This window comes from Bos javanicus, chromosome 4 (assembly GCF_032452875.1).
Source record: "Bos javanicus breed banteng chromosome 4, ARS-OSU_banteng_1.0, whole genome shotgun sequence".
NCBI classification, from domain to species: Eukaryota; Metazoa; Chordata; class Mammalia; order Artiodactyla; family Bovidae; genus Bos; species Bos javanicus.
In genome coordinates, this window is record NC_083871.1 from 21659581 (window position 1) to 21676892 (window position 17312).

Here is a 17312-nt window from a genome sequence, read left to right on the forward strand (position 1 = left end):
ATAATGTAAATTATACGTCAATAAAGTTAATAATAAGAAAATGCAATTGGCACACTTTTCTACAAATAATTGATTTTTAAATGAGAAATGATATAGAAAAGACATGTTTCACTACAACTTATCATTCCAAAGCTGATATAAAAATCACTAGCATTCATATAAACAAAACAGTGCATTAAAGAATATGAGAAGATATCTCATTGCAAATAATAAAGTGAAAGTATAAAGAAATAAATTTAAGACAAACTATAATGAATATAAATTAAAATAAAAAACAACTATGAAAGAAGGCTTGGCTAAATAGAAATACATTGCTTGCTTTTGGATTGAAAGGCTCCCTATCAATTCAGTTCAGTTCAGTCGCTCAGTCGTATCCGACTCTTTGCGACCCCATGAATTGCAGCAAGCCAGGCCTCCCTGTCCATCACCAACTCCCGGAGTTCACTCAGACTCACGTCCATCGAGTCAGTGATGCCATCCAGCCATCTCATCCTCTGTTGTCCCCTTCTCCTCCTGCCCCCAATCCCTCCCAGCATCAGAGTCTTTTCCAATGAGTCAACTCTTCGCATGAGGTGGCCAAAGTACTGGAGTTTCAGCTTTAGCATCATTCCTTCCAAAGAAATCCCAGGGCTGATCTCCTCAAATGGACTAGTTGGATCTCCTTGCAGTCCAAGGGACTCTCAAGTGTCTTCTCCAACACCACAGTTCAAAAGCATCAATTCTTTGGCGCTCAGCCTTCTTCACAGTCCAACTCTCACACCCATACATGACCACAGGAAAAACCATAGCCTTGACTAGACGGACCTTTTGTCCATGAGACTTCCCAAGTAAGAATACTGGAATGGGTTGCCATTTCCTCCTCCAGGGGATATAAATGTGTCAAATCTCTCCAAATTTATAAATTTAAGGATGTTCAAAATTTTAAAAATGGCATTCTTATTAAAATTTGACAAACTGATTTTGAAATTCATTTGGAAAAGTTACAGTACTGAAAGCTTTGTAAGATTTTTCTGGGTTAAATGAAACAGAATATAGTAAGAAATAGGATCAATGTCAATGAGAATTTCACAATAATAAAGTGAGACTTCAAATAATTATCATTATGTGGCATTGGACCAAATGCTGGTTCTTTGGGGGAAGAACTGTTATATTTCTACCTGTTGAAGCCATAATAAACCTAGTAATAATGAACATTGGTGAATAGATTTTACTTAACGATACATAACAAAGCTTTGAAATCTAGCACACACATATCTGCTTTAGTTTAATAACTTTATATTGTTCTATTGTGTAACTGAATCATTATTTAAATGGACCTGGTGGCTAGGCATTAAGTTGTCTCCATATTACAAGCAATGCTAAAGTGAACACCCTTTCATAAATGAATAAATGAAATCTTTTGATTAAAATACAAAAAGATGACATGCTTACACTTTAAAAAGTGATCTGCTCATATGTGGGCTTCCCTGGTAGCTCAGATGGTAAGAATCCTCTTGCAATTCGAGAGACCCCAGTTCCAACCCTGGGTTGGAAAGATCCCCTGGAGGAGGAAATGACAACCCATTCTAGTATTCTTACTTGGGAAGTCCCATGGACAGAGGAGCCTGGTGGGCTACAGTCCATGGGGTCGAAAAGAGCCAGACATAATTGAGTGACTAAGTACTGCATGGCACATACTCAGATGGATCTTTTGGAGTTTTTAATGTCTAATGTATTAATTAATGAGCTTCCCTGATGGCTCAGTGGGTAAAGAATCCGCCTGGCAATGCAGGAGACACAGGAGACACGGGTTTGATTCCTGGGTCAGGAAGATCCCCTGGAGAAGGAAATGGCAACCCACACCAGTATTCTTGCCTGGAAAATCCCATGGACAGAGAAACCTTGTGGGCTACAGTCTAAAGGGTTGCAAAGAGTTGGACAGAATACATTATTGCAGTGTATTTTTTGGCTAGATATTGGGTTTGCAAAGTGGTGAGATATCTTTTAAGGTACATGAAACTGCACAGTATGAACTTTTTTCAGCCTTTGCATGTTATTAACCAAATAATTTCTACGATAGTTAAAGGAAGTTTGAAATGAAAGTGACGAGAGCAAGCTGCAGAGCATTGTGGATGCCATGATCTTACTTTTAGAGAAAAAAGGCTGTTTATGCATGTATAGTTTGAACTCACAAGGGGACTGAACCAAAAGGAAGAAGAGCTATAAATAAAAAGAAAACAGAAATAAATAATACTATTGGATAGACTTCAAAGATATCTAGATTTGTTTCTACTGATCTTTCTAAATTAGCTAAAATCAGATTCATAACCAGGAAGTATGCAATTAATATTTCACAGCAACATTACTGAAGCTAATAAGAATGTGTGTTTATCAAAATTTTAAGTGTTTTTATTATATTCTTTCTTTCCTTCTTGTTAGAAACTCTACGGTCCTTTCAGTGTGCATCATGGTGGTTTTCAGTTTCTAAATAGTATCTGGTAAACATATGTAACTGAGAACCAAATCAAATAGTAAACCCTAAACAAACAAGGAACAGAAGTGTTTGGTTACCATGGCATATTCCAGGTTGGATATTTTAAAACAAATGAAGTTATTATGAAATTAGCAATTCTCTCATCAGCAAAACAAGCAAGGAATCTAGATTTTGATTTTATAAAATTCATCTTTAAGGCAATATTATTTTAATTAAAGTTTACAGCAAAAGATTGAGAATGCTGTTTATAAGGTCAAGAATCATTTTCTTCAGGATTTCAGTAGAAGAGCAAATAGCGAAAAAAATGAGGTTTGAGTTATCCCACAAGTGAATTTGTCTATCTAAGCTATTTCTAACTGATAGACATTTCATCAACATTCTTTATTTTCATCTATAAATTATATCACAGTTATTGAAAGGAAAATGAAGAAAGAAAGGAATAAGAAATACATTAATAAAGTGCAGGACAATCTAATCTGTTGGGACATTTTTAGAATGCTGCTGGAAGTATCTCCTTAAATGGTGTCTTCTCAGTGAAGCTCACCTGGACCATCCCATTCTAAGATTAGACTCACCCATCCACCATCATCTGGAGTCTTACTTTGTTTCATGTTCTTTTTTCATGGCATTTATCACTTTTTAAAGGGTCATACACTTACTGTATTTATGGTTCTATCTCTCCTACTGAAACCTAAGAACCAAGAGAAAATCTGTCTGGTTTGTTCTCTGATGTATATACCTAGCATCTGGAATAATGTTGGCACATGATAAGCATGCAATAAATATGTGTTGATTCTGATGTATATACCTAGCATCTGGAATAATGTTGGCACATGATAAGCATGCAGTAAATATGTGTTGAATAAATAAAAGTACACAGAAGAAATTCCTTACTATGAAAGCAAAATATTGCAGCAAATTATTAGGTAAGGCTAGACATTCAGCTCTCAAAGATTTAAAAGCACTCACAGTAGGCTGAGTAGAGGAGTAGATTAATTAAAAATTTAGAAGCCATCAAATATTTATGAAACACCTCTTGTGGCAAAGCACATTAACCCAAGTGTGCTATGGTGTTAATTATTAAATTCATAATAAATTTTGGCATTGATATTTTAAGTTAAAAAAAACAATTTGTGTTTCAAGACTCAGAGTTTGCATTCTTTCCTTCAATTGTTTATATGTACAGGTCCCAGTATACTCCTTGGTGAGCACAGATTCATGTAGATATCGCATCCAATACTTACATCTTTACTTCCAATATTCTTCCCTTCAGCTACTCACTCCCAAGACCATGCCTTGGACATAACCAACACTTGGAAATTCTTTATTTTTTAAATAATTAATTTGAATAAGTAGCTCTCTGTCTGTAACTTCTGTCTTTCATCAAGCTTAGTTATTTAGCCAGTTATTCAAACCTAATGTAATTTTGAGATTCAGGATTGATCCCCCTTTGCACCAAACCTCTCCTTTGCCTCAAAGCATCAGCAGCTTGTCCTGGTAACCTCCCATCTTTCTGAGGTTGGATTTCATAGCTTATTAAACACTCTCTTTTCACACAGACTATATTAATAATACCAATTCCAAACTGAAACTAATATTAAATGGAATAACAATATTACTATAAATAGTCAACATTTTTGAATTCTTAATGGATGCCCAACCCTATTGAATTTCTTTACATGTACTTGTTACTTTACTACTGACAGCTCCAAAGTGGATATTGTTTTATCTTCATCATATGTATGAAGAAACTAAAGGAACATTAGGTTAAAAATTCTTGCTTGAGGTCACAAAAGTGGACAGTTTAGAACTGGATTATGAAGCCTAAAATGTAGTTTCCAGAGAACATTCTCATAAGCGTGGGATCTGTTCTCACTAATCTGCAGAACTGGCCCTTGCAAATTTACAGTGACCTGCCTATTACTAACTGTAATCAGCACTTCTTACGCTCCACACTGGAAGGGTGGAACTGTATATTTATGGCCTCCAAACTTGATTCTCAAATGCTCTCAGACTAGCCTTTTCTGTTTTCTGATTGATTCCCTATTTTTAGTTCTCTCTGTCAAATTATCTCTTCTTTCCTCATCCCTGCCCTTGCCCATTCTTTTCATTGTCAAAACATAACACTGACTTTTGTGTCATAGAGAAAGTAGAAACTAGTAGGTAAATTTTCTGTACCTCTCCCATTCTGTTCTCTTATTTCCATGGATAACTTATTCTCCTATTTAATGTTGTTCCCTCTACCATCGCTTTGATTCTATGTCTTCCCTTTTACCTGGGCCTTTCACTTTCATAAAACATTTTTGTCTTCCATGATGTCAGAGTACTATGACTTTCCTGTTCTTTGACTCCTTGTTTCTGTTTTCTTTTCTTTTTCTTCCTTACTCTTAAGTTCTAGTATTAAATAATGTTCACTTTAGGCTTGATTCACTTATGCTGCACGCTCCCTCTAGGCTTAGGCTTGATTTGCTTATGCTGCATGCTCCCTCTAGGCTTTATGAATAATTACCATGATACAGGAATTATACATAGGATTTCAATTAAAATTAAAAATCTGTATCTGTAGCTCAATATGTACTGAATATTCCAGCAAATTTAGAAAACTCAGCAGTGGCCACAGGAATGGAAAAGGTAATTTTCATTCCAATCCCAAAAATAGGCAATGCCAAAGGATGTTCAAACTACCACACAATTGCACTCATCTCACATGCTAGCAAAGTAATGCTCAAATTCTCCAAATCAGGCTTCAGCAGCATGTGAACCGTGAACTTCCAGATATTCAAGCTGGATCTAGAAAAGGCAGAGGAACCAGAGGTCAAATTGCTAACATCCACTGGATCATTGAAAAAGCAAAAGAGTTCCAGAAAAATATTGACTATATCAAAGCCTTTGACTGTGTGGATCACAACAAACTGTGGAAAGTTCTGAAAGAGATGGGAATACCAGACCACCTGACCTGCCTCCTGAGAAATCTGTATACAGATCAAGAAGCAACAGTTAGAACTGGACATGGAACAACAGACTGGTTCCAAATTGGGAAAGAGTACATCAAGGCTATATATTGTCACCCTGCTTATTTAACTTATATGCAGAGTACATATGTGAAATGCAAGGCTGGATGAAGCACAAGCTGGAATCAAGATTGCCGAGAAAATATCAATAACCTCAGATATGCAGATGACACCACCCTTATGGCAGAAAGTGAAGAAGAACTATTAGAGCCTCTTGATGAAAGTGAAAGAAGAGAGTGAAAAAGTTGGCTTAAAACTCAACATTCAGAAAACTAAGATCATGGCCTCTGGTCCCATCACTTCATGGCTAATAGATGGGGAAGTAATGGAAACAGTGAGAGAATTTATTTTCTTGGGCTCCAAAGTCACTGCAGATGGTGACTGTAGCCATGAAATTAAAATATGCTTATTCCTTGGAAGAAAAGCTGTTACCAACCTAGACAACATATTAAAAAGCAGAGACATTACTTTGCTAACGAAGGTCCATCTACTCAAAGCTATGGTTTATGCAGTAGTCGTGTATGGAAGTGAAAGTTGAACTATAAAGAAAGCTAACCATTGAAGAATTGATGCTTTTGAACTGTGGTGTTGGAGAAGACTCTTGAGAGTCCCTTGGACTGCAAGGAGATCCAACCAGTCCATCCTAAAGGAAATCAGTCCTAAATAGTCATTGGAAGGACTGAAGCTGAAACTGCAATACTTTGGCCACCTGATGTGAAGAACTGACTCTTTGGAAAAGATCCTAATGCTGAGAAAGATTGAAGGCAGGATGAGAAGGGGATACAGAGGATGAGATGGTTGGATGGCATCACCGACTTGATGGACATGAGTTTGAGTAAGCTCTGGGAGTTGGTGATGGACAGGGAAGCCTGGCGTGCTGCAGTCCATGGGGTCACAAAGAGTTGGACATGACTGAGCGACTGAATCGAACTGATGTGTAGCCCACATCTCTCCTGAGCTTTATCCAATTATTTTATCCAGTATTAAAAGATAAGGTGAAATATATTAAAACTTTTAAAAGTCTGAGTGAAAATTGATTAGAATCAGGCAGCATCCTACCTAGCAAAGGAATTCTGAGAAACTGTACAAAATGAAAGACTTTTATAGGCAAAGTGGAGAGGGAACAATAAAGCTGATTCTAGACAAAAATGAATTGGTTCTTGTGCAGTTACTTTCCTTAGGGGATGGTAGGGGATTATCCCCACTCCAGTACTCTTGCTTGGAAAATCCCATTGGATAGAAGAGCCTGGTAGGCTGCAGTCCATGGGGTTGCGAAGAGTCGGACATGACTAAGCGACTTCAATTTCACTTTTCACTTTCATGCATTGGAGAAGGAAATGGCAACCGACTCCAGTGTTCTTGCCTGGAGAATCCCAGGGACGGGGAGCCTGGTAGGCTGCCGTCCATGGGGTCACACAGAGTCGGACACGACTGAAGCGACTTAGCAGCAGCAGCAGCAGCAGCAGGGGATTATCATGTAGACTACCTCACTATTTCTGATGGGGAGACTCCTAATTGATTGGTTTATTTGCGATTCCATTTCTAGGAAAGCCAAAACTGTAAATCAGTCTTGGTTTGGTGATGAAGGCTTAGCATAAGTAACTCTATCTTGGGTCTGTGCCTTGTATTCCAACAGTATGTAATTGTGTCCTGAATATCTTTGCTTGGATGTTTCATAAGCACCTTAAACTCAATATCTAAAATTGACCTTGCATGTTTCACCATGATTTTCTTCTTCCCTCCTTATCTCAGTGAATGGCATCACTATCCACTTAGTTTTTGCAAGGTATAGACTTTAAAATAGAGTCATCCTAAAATACTAGTTTTCTTTCAACACTTACCTCCAAGCAGTCTTCAAAACTTAAAGTTTTTTTTTCTCTTATGTATCTTTTGACTCTATTTACTTCTATCTAATTCAACTGACATTTCCTAATATAGAGAATAACATATATTTTAAAAATACTTAGAGGTGCAACGATCTTCTAGTTGCCCTCTCTTCATCCAATATAGCCATAGTAAACCCATAATAACTATAATCTCACCAATATTAAAATATAAACAGAAACATATTAAAAACCTTAAGGGTTTATCTGAGCAAAAATCTATTTGAATTGGGCAGTGCCAAACAGAAAGTAGTTGAAGTGCTCACTGGCAGAAGTTAGGAGAAAGGCTTCTATGTAACAGGTGAAAAAACAAACCAAGGACATTATTTGAGGGACTGTAGTTTAAGTGTTTCTCTTATTTGGAAAAGACTAGTTGTCTGTTGGTGATTGATTGTCCTTGGTTTCCATGACTTAACCTAGTGGGATTTATAGGCTGAGGTTTTGGTTTGCTTATGTAGGCTGCCAAAGGCATTAGAGTCACCTCAGTCTAATGGTCTCCTTGTCGAATTAACATCAACTAGGAAATAAACTTCCTCCTTCCCCCAAATCCCCAAAGTTTCACCTCATTATTAGTTTAGACTCAGGCTTGAGGTCAGAATCTTGATATTTAAATCAGGATGAGGCAAGTGTGGTTCCTTTCAATCTGAAGTCCTGTGAACTAAAGAGACAAATTAGTTGTCCTTCAAAATACCCCACATCCAGTGGTGGGATAGAATAACCACAATAGACATTCGTTTTCAAAATGGTGTGGGGAAGGTGGTGAGAGGCACATGGCAGCCACTTGTGCCAAGAAATCCTGAAATCTAATTGAGATCTAGTTAGGCATGAATGCTAACACTTTCAGCTAGCATTCAATTCTGCTTCCTTGGAAATGGATTTCTGAGGCTTTTCCTCTGCACTCTTGGCTTCATTCTCGGAGTCATCTTTCCTTCTCCATAATTAATGGCTCATGCTTGCTGCTGATTGGTTTCTCATTCCTACTTGCTTCCCAAGAAGGTTGAGAATATGATTTATCTTTCCACTGAGACTTTCTATGTCAAAGAATGACATTTCTCAGTGTTTCACCAGTGAAAAGTCCTAGTAGCTTTTGCTCCCAAGTGGAATCTTCTTTTGGTGTTCCCAGAGTCACACAGAGTCGGACACGACTGAAGCGACTTAGCAGCAGCAGCAGCAGCAGCAGAGTTGCTCTTGGAATACCAGGACGTCCATTGTGATGACCATTTTGGCAGAAGGCATGGAGAGATGAACAGTAGATACAGGTAAAGTAATCTAGGTGGTGTGAGATGATCATGCACCTCTCAATCTGTCCACATTTCCCTTCCCCCTTCCTTGACACTGGCCCATTGGAGAAGTTTTTCTGGTGGGAGTCATTATTTTCCTCTGACAAAACCACTGAATTTATAATATTAAAGCAAAAAAAAAAAAAAAAAAAAAACCCAAAAACTGCAAAGTAGCAAAAGTCCTTCTTTCCCATTTAGACATATTATGTTAGTTCATGAATAGGAGTATATTTTGGGCAGAAGAATTTTCACCCAAAGACGATTTTTTACCCACCTGGCATGTGTAGTCCAAACAATCTTTTATGTATTTACTGTTCCCCCAACCAAAGAAGAAAATAGAAACAAAGATTTTACTCCTCTGAAACCATGTATTAGTTTTTCTAATTCCTGACCATTTATGTTTAAAAGATCCACAGCAGCTTTTAAAATTTTAACCTTGGGGTTAAATAGAAATTTCTGAAGGTAGAAAACTAAAATAGCCTGGGGTATCATTCTTTCTGAGGGTGAAGGTAGCTTTCAGCTTTATTTCCCTGAAATAGCATTCCTGCAAAAACACATGCTAATTGTTCTTCAGTTGCTAAGTTGTGTCCAACTGTTTGCGACCCATGAACTGCAGCATGTCAGGCTTCATTGTCCTTCACTATCTTCCAAAGTTTGCTCAAATTCATGTCCGTTGAGTTGGTGATTCTGTCTAACCATCTCATCCTCTGTTGCCTCCTCCTTTTGCCCTTGATCTTTCCCACCAACTCTTTTTCCAGTGTGTCTTTGCATCAAGTGGCCAAAGTATTGGAGCTTCAGCTTCATCATCAGTCCTTCCAGTGGATATTCAGGATTGATTTCCTTTAGGATTGACTGGTTTGATCTCTTTGATAATTGCTAATAAGTCTGGTCTTAGATAATATACTTATCTTGTTCTGAGAAGTGTGTCAATTATAGATCAGGTGCCTCTCTGGAGAAGTATGTACTGCTTGTTACAGATAATCTCATTTTAGAGATCATGTTTACATAGTTTTTTTAGACCTACATTAGCATTTTTTGTGCTACTAGATACATGACTTGTATTTGTCCTGAGAAGGTAATATTTGTGTTGCAATGGTTAGGAGTTATCGTCCATGACAGGCAACCTTGTTCTTCTTTCAACAGTAGTAACCCGACCTAGGGACGATTTTAGATTTCTTCCCTGATTTATCTGTCTTTTAGGCAGAATATTCTTGAAGATGGGCAAATTATGACTAAAATTATTTTTTAACTGGGAAGAAACATTAAGTTTTAATCTTTTTCAAGTAAGAGACCATGAATTAAACCCTTAGCTATACTTCTGTTGACACCATGGTTGACACTGCAATTTTGTCTTTTCCAACAATGAAGCAGAATAAATACCATAGTGTTTTCTATATTTTAGGGGAGACTCTTGAACTCAGAGTCTATGGTAGTTTATACTGGGTACACTTGGTTAAGCTGGAATTAATTTTCTCCAAACCCCCTTCCTTCTGTGGCTTTGGTTTAGAATCGACCAGAGAGAAAGGTGTATGGAAGATGAAAATCCAGTAGTGGCTGTTGTTCTATGATGGCTGGTGTGAGGTGTGGTCAGAAACATAGACGTGGTGGCATGTTCCAGCTTTTCCTCAATGTTGCTTGTTCATCTTCCTGACTACTGGCCCTGACCACATTACGTGGTACATCAGTAGCTTAATATGCCTGGCTTCCCAAATTCTCCTGCAAGCTCCCAAATCTGTCTGCTTGCCCCAGGATTTTAGCTGTTGCTAGATCTAATAGCAAGCTCTCTGTGGATAGACAAAATCCCTGAGAACTAGCACAGAGTGATAACCTAAGGAATCCTAGGAATATCTCAGTCTAATAGTTAACTATTTTTAATGAGTAAGATCTGGTGAACATTTAGATAGAACTGTAGCAACTATTAACCACTGTGATGAGGAACTAAATTTTAAATTTATAATTTTAAGTTACTGAAGTTTAAATTTCAGAACGGAAGTAGTGTAGAATACTTTTCTATGAAGCACAACTTCATTGTCTTGGTAGAATGACATTTCGCTTTAACTGTTGCATTGTATCAGTTGCTATTTATCATGTGCAGATCAGGTGTGTGCATGTACTTACTGTCCATGGATTGACTCAATTTGATGTGACTTTTTTCTATACGCCCATGTAAAATTATGACATGTTTACTTGAGATTTTATGCATTGCTGCTGCTGCTGCTGTCGCTTCAGTCGTGTCTGACTCTGTGTGACCCTATAGATGGCAGCCCACCAGGCTTCCCCGTCCCTGGGATTCTCCAGGCAAGAACACTGGAGTGGGTTGCCATTTCCTTATACCTAGGTAATTAATAATTGGTAATTAAAAGGAAATACTAATTATTATTTTAATTGTAATTGTTATTTTACCTAAAAATAAGTATGGACTCATTTTCAGATTTGAAATGAAGGCTTACTGTGGATGTAGCATTGAGTGGAGATGTTAAAACTAGTAAAGCAAAAATAAAAAAAGAGCTCATAAATTGCATGGTGAACAGCAATTGCAAGTCACTAGGACAGAGCAGAACCAAAAAGCTATTTCATTGTTGTGTAAAATTAAAAAAAATAAAATGGATGATTTGAACAAATTGATGGTAAATTTGATATTTACTCAACAAAAAAATCAATCACATTAGCAGTGTGAAGTCAAAATTTAAGAAAGAATAAACAAAACACATCAGCTGAAATGAAAAATCCAGTGCATAACAAACTTTTAAATGACTTGTAACAGGATCTGATCTCGTAAATGATGAATTTTTGTATAAAAATTCTTGATGATTCAAAATAATGCAAAAGACAATGACTAATTTTACTTTTTTAAAAGCCTTCTTTGATGTGGCTACCAGACAATTAGAATTTATTCATATAGCTTGTTAAATTTCCACTGAACAGTGCTGATTTAAAAAGTATACCAAGACTTGAATTAAAGTCTCATTTAAGCAAACCAGATAAACTTCATTACAGTTCTTCTCATTTCTAAGGGATGTTTGCAAAGCATATTTTATTTTTTAGTATGTAGTTCATAAATATTTGATATTTTGCTGTTAGTATTACTGGTTACTTGTGTTTATATGTGCCAGTAAATATTCATACATTATAGAATATTTCTACATAAACTTACAAAATGGAAAAAACATACTTTACTACCATATACAGTCATTACTAGCATATTAATAGCATTTTTTAAAGCACAAAATTCATTTCAAAGTAATTAAAATCATTGAGGAATATATGAAAAAGTCACTATTGGAAGTAAAGCCTTATCAACCACAACTGATGAGACATGATGTAATTAGATAAAGTGGAAATATAAGTGTTGCCAGTGAATATCAATTTTCATAGGAATCTAGGAGTAAATATTTGGTAGAATAAATAATGAGAAATACCAACCTGCTTTGTTGGTTAGAAGTAGTTCTTGATAACCATATTGCTTAAGTGTAATTATTTTTATATATTTAGGGTAATATTTGATATAACATTCAGTAACTAAAAGACCTCTTGATAAAGTGAAAGAGGAGAGTGAAAAAGTTGGCTTAAAGCTCAACATTCAGAAAACGAAGATCATGGCATCCGGTCCCATCACTTCATGGCAAATAGATGGGGAAACAGTGGAAACAGTGTCAGACTTTATTTTTGGGGGCTCTAAAATCAGTGCAGATGGGGATTGCAGCTGTGAAATTAAAAGATGCTTACTCCTTGGAAGGAAAGTTATGACCAACCTAGATAGCATATTGAAAAGGAGAGACATTACTTTGCCAACAAAGGTCCGTCTAGTCAAGGCTATGGTTTTTCCAGTGGTCATGTATGGATGTGAGAGTTGGACTGTGAAGAAAGCTGAGCACTGAAGAATTGATCCTTTTATTTATTTATTTATTTTTTTACTCCTTTTAAACTGTGGTGTTGGAGAAGACTCTTGAGAGTCCCTTGGACTGCAAGGAGATCCAACCAGTCCATCCTAAAGGAGACCAGTCCTGGGTGTTCATTGGAAGGACTAGTGCTGAAGCTGAAACTCCAGTACTTTGGCCACCTCATGCAAAGAGTTGACGCATTAGAAAAGACTCTGATGCAGGGAGGAATTGGGGGCAGGAGGAGAAGGGGACAACAGAGGATGAGATGGCTGGATGGCATCACTGACTCGATGGACATGAGTTTGAGTGAACTCCGTGAGTTGGTGATGGACAGGGAGGCCTGGCATGCTGCAATTCATGAGGTCGCAAAGAGTGGGACACGACTGAGTGAACTGAACTGATAGAATGTGAGGCAGGTGGGACTTACAGACGGCAGAGTAAGGTACTTAATAAACCCTCTTCCCAGCAAAACACCATTTTCACTGATAAAAATCACTTACTGATTGTAAGTAAAAGTAATTTTAAGTCTCTGGATATTGTCCTAAGGGCAGAGAGTGAATGAAGAAATGTCCATTCAAAAAAAAAAAGAAAAGAAAAAAAATGTACTAAATCTCAGGAGGAATAGTTTGAATTTGTGGCAGTTGAGTCATAACCTGCTCCCTTAACCCTACCCTAGCTCCGTGTTACAGAAGCTCTATTCCAGGTGCTCTTCCCTGTGTACTGCAGTCAGAAGAGATGGGTTCCCTCTTGCCTGAGCTTCCAGTCTGAGGCTACAGTTTCATTTCTTACCCATGTCCCAGCCCAGTGTTGCAGAATGCCTACCCACTGCAGATGTGGCTGAGAGAAATAGGTCTCTCTTTCCCTATCCAATCCTTGGTCATAAAGCAGGAATTCAACCTCAAATGCTGTAGGTTAGGACCCAATTTTATAAGGCAGGGGTCCATGTCAGGAGGAGCAACCCAAGAAAACAAAGGAAAGCCACCCTGCGTTCCCCCTTGTGGCCACGCATACACCAAGTTGTCAGTCTTGGAAAAGCAGGTCCTTACCCAAAGCTCTGCTGAAATGGTACAAAGGTTCGGCCCAGGAAGAAACGCAGCCCATAAAGACAATGAGCTCTGCAGTTCTGCCTAAGGAAACTGGCTTTATTTAGAACACATCATGGAGAAGTCTGTACCTAAGGGTGGTTTTAAAATGTGGACCTCTTGTTGAGGGCAACTAAGAAAGAGCAACCAGCTCTTTTCGTGCCTAGCGCAGCCATGGCTCGGGGTCCCAAGAAGCATCTGAAATGTGTAGCAGCTCCAAAACATTGGATGCTGAATAAACTGACTGGTGTGTTTGCCCCTCATCCATCTACCGGCCCCCACAAGCTAAGGGAATGTCTCCCCCTAATCATTTTCCTAAGGAATAGACTTAAGTATGCCCTAACTGGAGATGAAGTAAAGAAGATTTGCATGCAGCATTTCATTAAGATCGATGGCAAAGTCTGCACAGATATAACCTACCCTGCTCGTTTTATGGATGTCATCAGCATTGATAGGACTGGAGAGAATTTTCGTTTGACCTATGACATCAAGGGTCGCTTTGCTGTTCATTGTATTGCACCTGAGGAGGCCAAGTATAAACTGCAAAGTGAAAGATATTTGTGGGGACAAAAGGAATCCCTCATCTGGTAACCCATGATGCTCGTACCATCTGTTACCCTGATCCCCTCATCAAGGTGAATAATACCATTCAGATTGACTTGGAGACTGGCAAGATTACTGATTTCATCAAATTTGACACTGATAACCTGTGCATGGTGACTGGAGGTGCTAATCTGGGAAGAATTGATGTGATTACAAACCAGGAGAGACATCCAGGTTCTTTTGATGTGGTTCATGTAACAGCAACAGCTTTGCCACACGGCTCTCAAACATTTTAATTATTGGCAAAGGCAACAAACCATGGATCTCTCTTCCCTGTGGAAAGGGTATTCACCTTACCATTGCTGAGGAGAGAGATAAGAGATTGGCAGCCAAACAGAGCAGTGGATAAAATGATCTCTATGTGATGTGATTGGAAAAATCTTTGTAATTACAGATAATACCAAGTGATTAATAGCATCTTTGGTGTTTGCTGTGGTTTGGGTTTTTGGTTTGTTTGCTTGCTTTGAATTTTCAGGCAGGCTTGGCATGCTGGGATATGATGTCTCCTATAGGCTAGACTTCAGTGATGGTAGGAGAACATATCAAACCTTGGCAAGAAGGAAAAGCAAGTAAATAATTATTTTATACATAAAAAAAGAGCAACCAGAAGTTTAATGGAATGAGAGAAAAAGATAACCAAGAAGAGCCCTACTGGGACCTTAGTCAGTTCTGGAAGTCAGGAAGGTTGTCACATGCACTGGGCTATACCCATTCAGTAGCAATCGGAGCAGGTATTTCCCTAAGCTACACAAGATTCATCAGTACAGGGCAGAACCCTTACTACAATAAGGGCCTTAAACATAAACTCTGATCAAATATATATTGAACAATAAGCTCCTCTTACCTGGGGCTGCTCCTAGGAAGCTAGGTGTAAAAATAAAATCACAGAAATCACCAATAGACTAGGAAACTGTGCAGATCCAAGGCTACTTTGTCTTGGGAGAGATCAGAATGGGATTCTCTTAGCTACTTGTCCCTGATTGAACACAGGGCAACAAAACAAACTCAAGTGTGATAGCATCCTCCAAGCCACATAGGTTTTAACCAGTAAGTGGCTCGTGCTAACCAAGCATAGCTCCTAGGGAGTCAGACCAAGAGATGAAAACAATGGGATGAAATCTGAGTAGCAAAATTAGACCTGCACATGGGGAAGGAATTAGACTTTTCAGAATTAGTTCATTGAACAAAAACATTTGACCCTTGAATAGCGTGAGGATTAGGAATGCCACTTTTGTATAGTGGAAAGTCTGTAGATATTTTAGTTGGCCGTCTATATCTGTGGCCTCTCATCTTCAGATTCAACCAACCATGGACCATGTAGTATTGTAGGACATATTTATTGAAAGAAATCTGTGTATAAGTGGACCTGTTGTCCACCTGTCAAATCCATGTTGTTCAAGGGTCAACTGTAAGCAAATGACTTGGTAAACAAGAGAAATACTCAGAGTGTTATCAGTATCTAGATTTGCTTAAATATACCTGAAATGTATAGTTTTCAATAAAATTGAGATATGCAAGGAAAGAGTAAAGTATAATCTGTATGCATAATAATCTAGCAAGCAATAAAAATTACTTTGAAGGAGGCCCATATGGGAAGCTGGCAGACTTGACAGACAGAAATCAAAACAGCTTTAATGTTATAAATATGTTTAAAAACTGAAAGAAATGATGCTTAAAGAATTGCAGATATGATGATAATGCCTCATGAATAAAAATAAAGGGATGAAAGTACTAAAAAAAAAAAAAAGGAAAATTTGAAGACGAAAAGTACGATAGCCCAAACAAAAAATCAGTAGATGGGCTCAATAGTAGACTTCATCTGTCAGAAGAAAGAATCAGCAAACTGAAGACAGATGAGTAGAGATTAGGCAATCTGAAGAAAAGAGAAACAATGAAAAAATAAAGAATAAAATCTCAGAAAAATTTGGGACACAATTAAACAGACAAGATTATGTGATGGATATACTAGAGGAAATAGGAAGAGGGGAAAAGACAGGAGATGAATCAAATAAATGATGTCTGGAAACTTTGCAGATATGAAGAAAAGTGCAAGTCTACACATCCAAGAAGTTGAAAAACTTCAAACAGGACAAATGGAAAGCAACCCATTATGAAATACATTATAGTAAAAGTGTTCAAAGACGAAGGTAAATCTTGAAAGCAGAAAGTGAAAAAACATCTCAACCTGTACACGGGAACTTCAGTAACAGAAACAATTAACTTCTTAGAAATAAATAGAGTCAGAAGGCAGTGGGAAGACATAGGCAAAGTGCTTAAAGTATATTAAAAAAAAAGCTGTCAAAAATCTTAAATTTAGCAAAACTATCTTTCAATAATAAGGTGAAATAATACTGCCACATAAAGGAAAACTGAGTGGTTAGGATGCTGGAACACTGGACTTAGAAAAAAATAAAAGAAGTTTTTGAAAAGGAACCAGAAATGGTAAAAAAAAAGAAAGAAAGAAAGAAAGAAAGGTTATATACTGGCTGTCCTTTCTTCTCTCAGCTTCTCTAAAAAGACATATAAAAAGTAGTAATTTAACAATGTATTGGTGGAGTTGTAGCTTATACTGGTATGTATGCCACTAATAGCACAAACACGATGGCAAAGAGGAAACTGGCTTATAGATGAATAAATTTTCCATATTCCTTTGGAACTAAGTTATTATAAATCTGAAGTAGAGTCTGACAAAACTATAATTTAAAAAATCATTAAAGTAAGCTGATAAAGGAGGAATAGAAGAACAGACAAGAAATGAGATGCATAGAAAACAAAAAATGAAAGGGCAAATGTTCATCCGGCAATATCAATAATAAATATGAATGGATTAAAAATCTAATCAGAAGACAGAGATTGCTATATGGGTAAAAGAAACCTAATTGAATTCTTGATATTTATAGAAAATACATTATAGATTAAAAAAATGCAAATAGAGTGTAAGTAAAAGGGTAGAAAAACAATATCAAAAGGAGAGCTGGAATAACTATAATAATGTTAAAATAGACTTTAAGAGAAAAGTTCATACTAGAAACAAAGGAAATTTTATGTTGATAAATGGGATCAATTAGAAAGGAACACACAATTATAAACATATTTGTA

At 37.3% G+C, this 17312-nt stretch overlaps 1 pseudogene; it reads left to right on the forward strand.

Moving 5' to 3' along the window:
- The first annotated feature begins 13729 nt into the window (after nt 1–13729).
- On the forward strand, nt 13730–15585 carry LOC133245888 (small ribosomal subunit protein eS4, X isoform-like; annotated as a pseudogene).
- Nucleotides 15586–17312: the final 1727 nt, after the last annotated feature.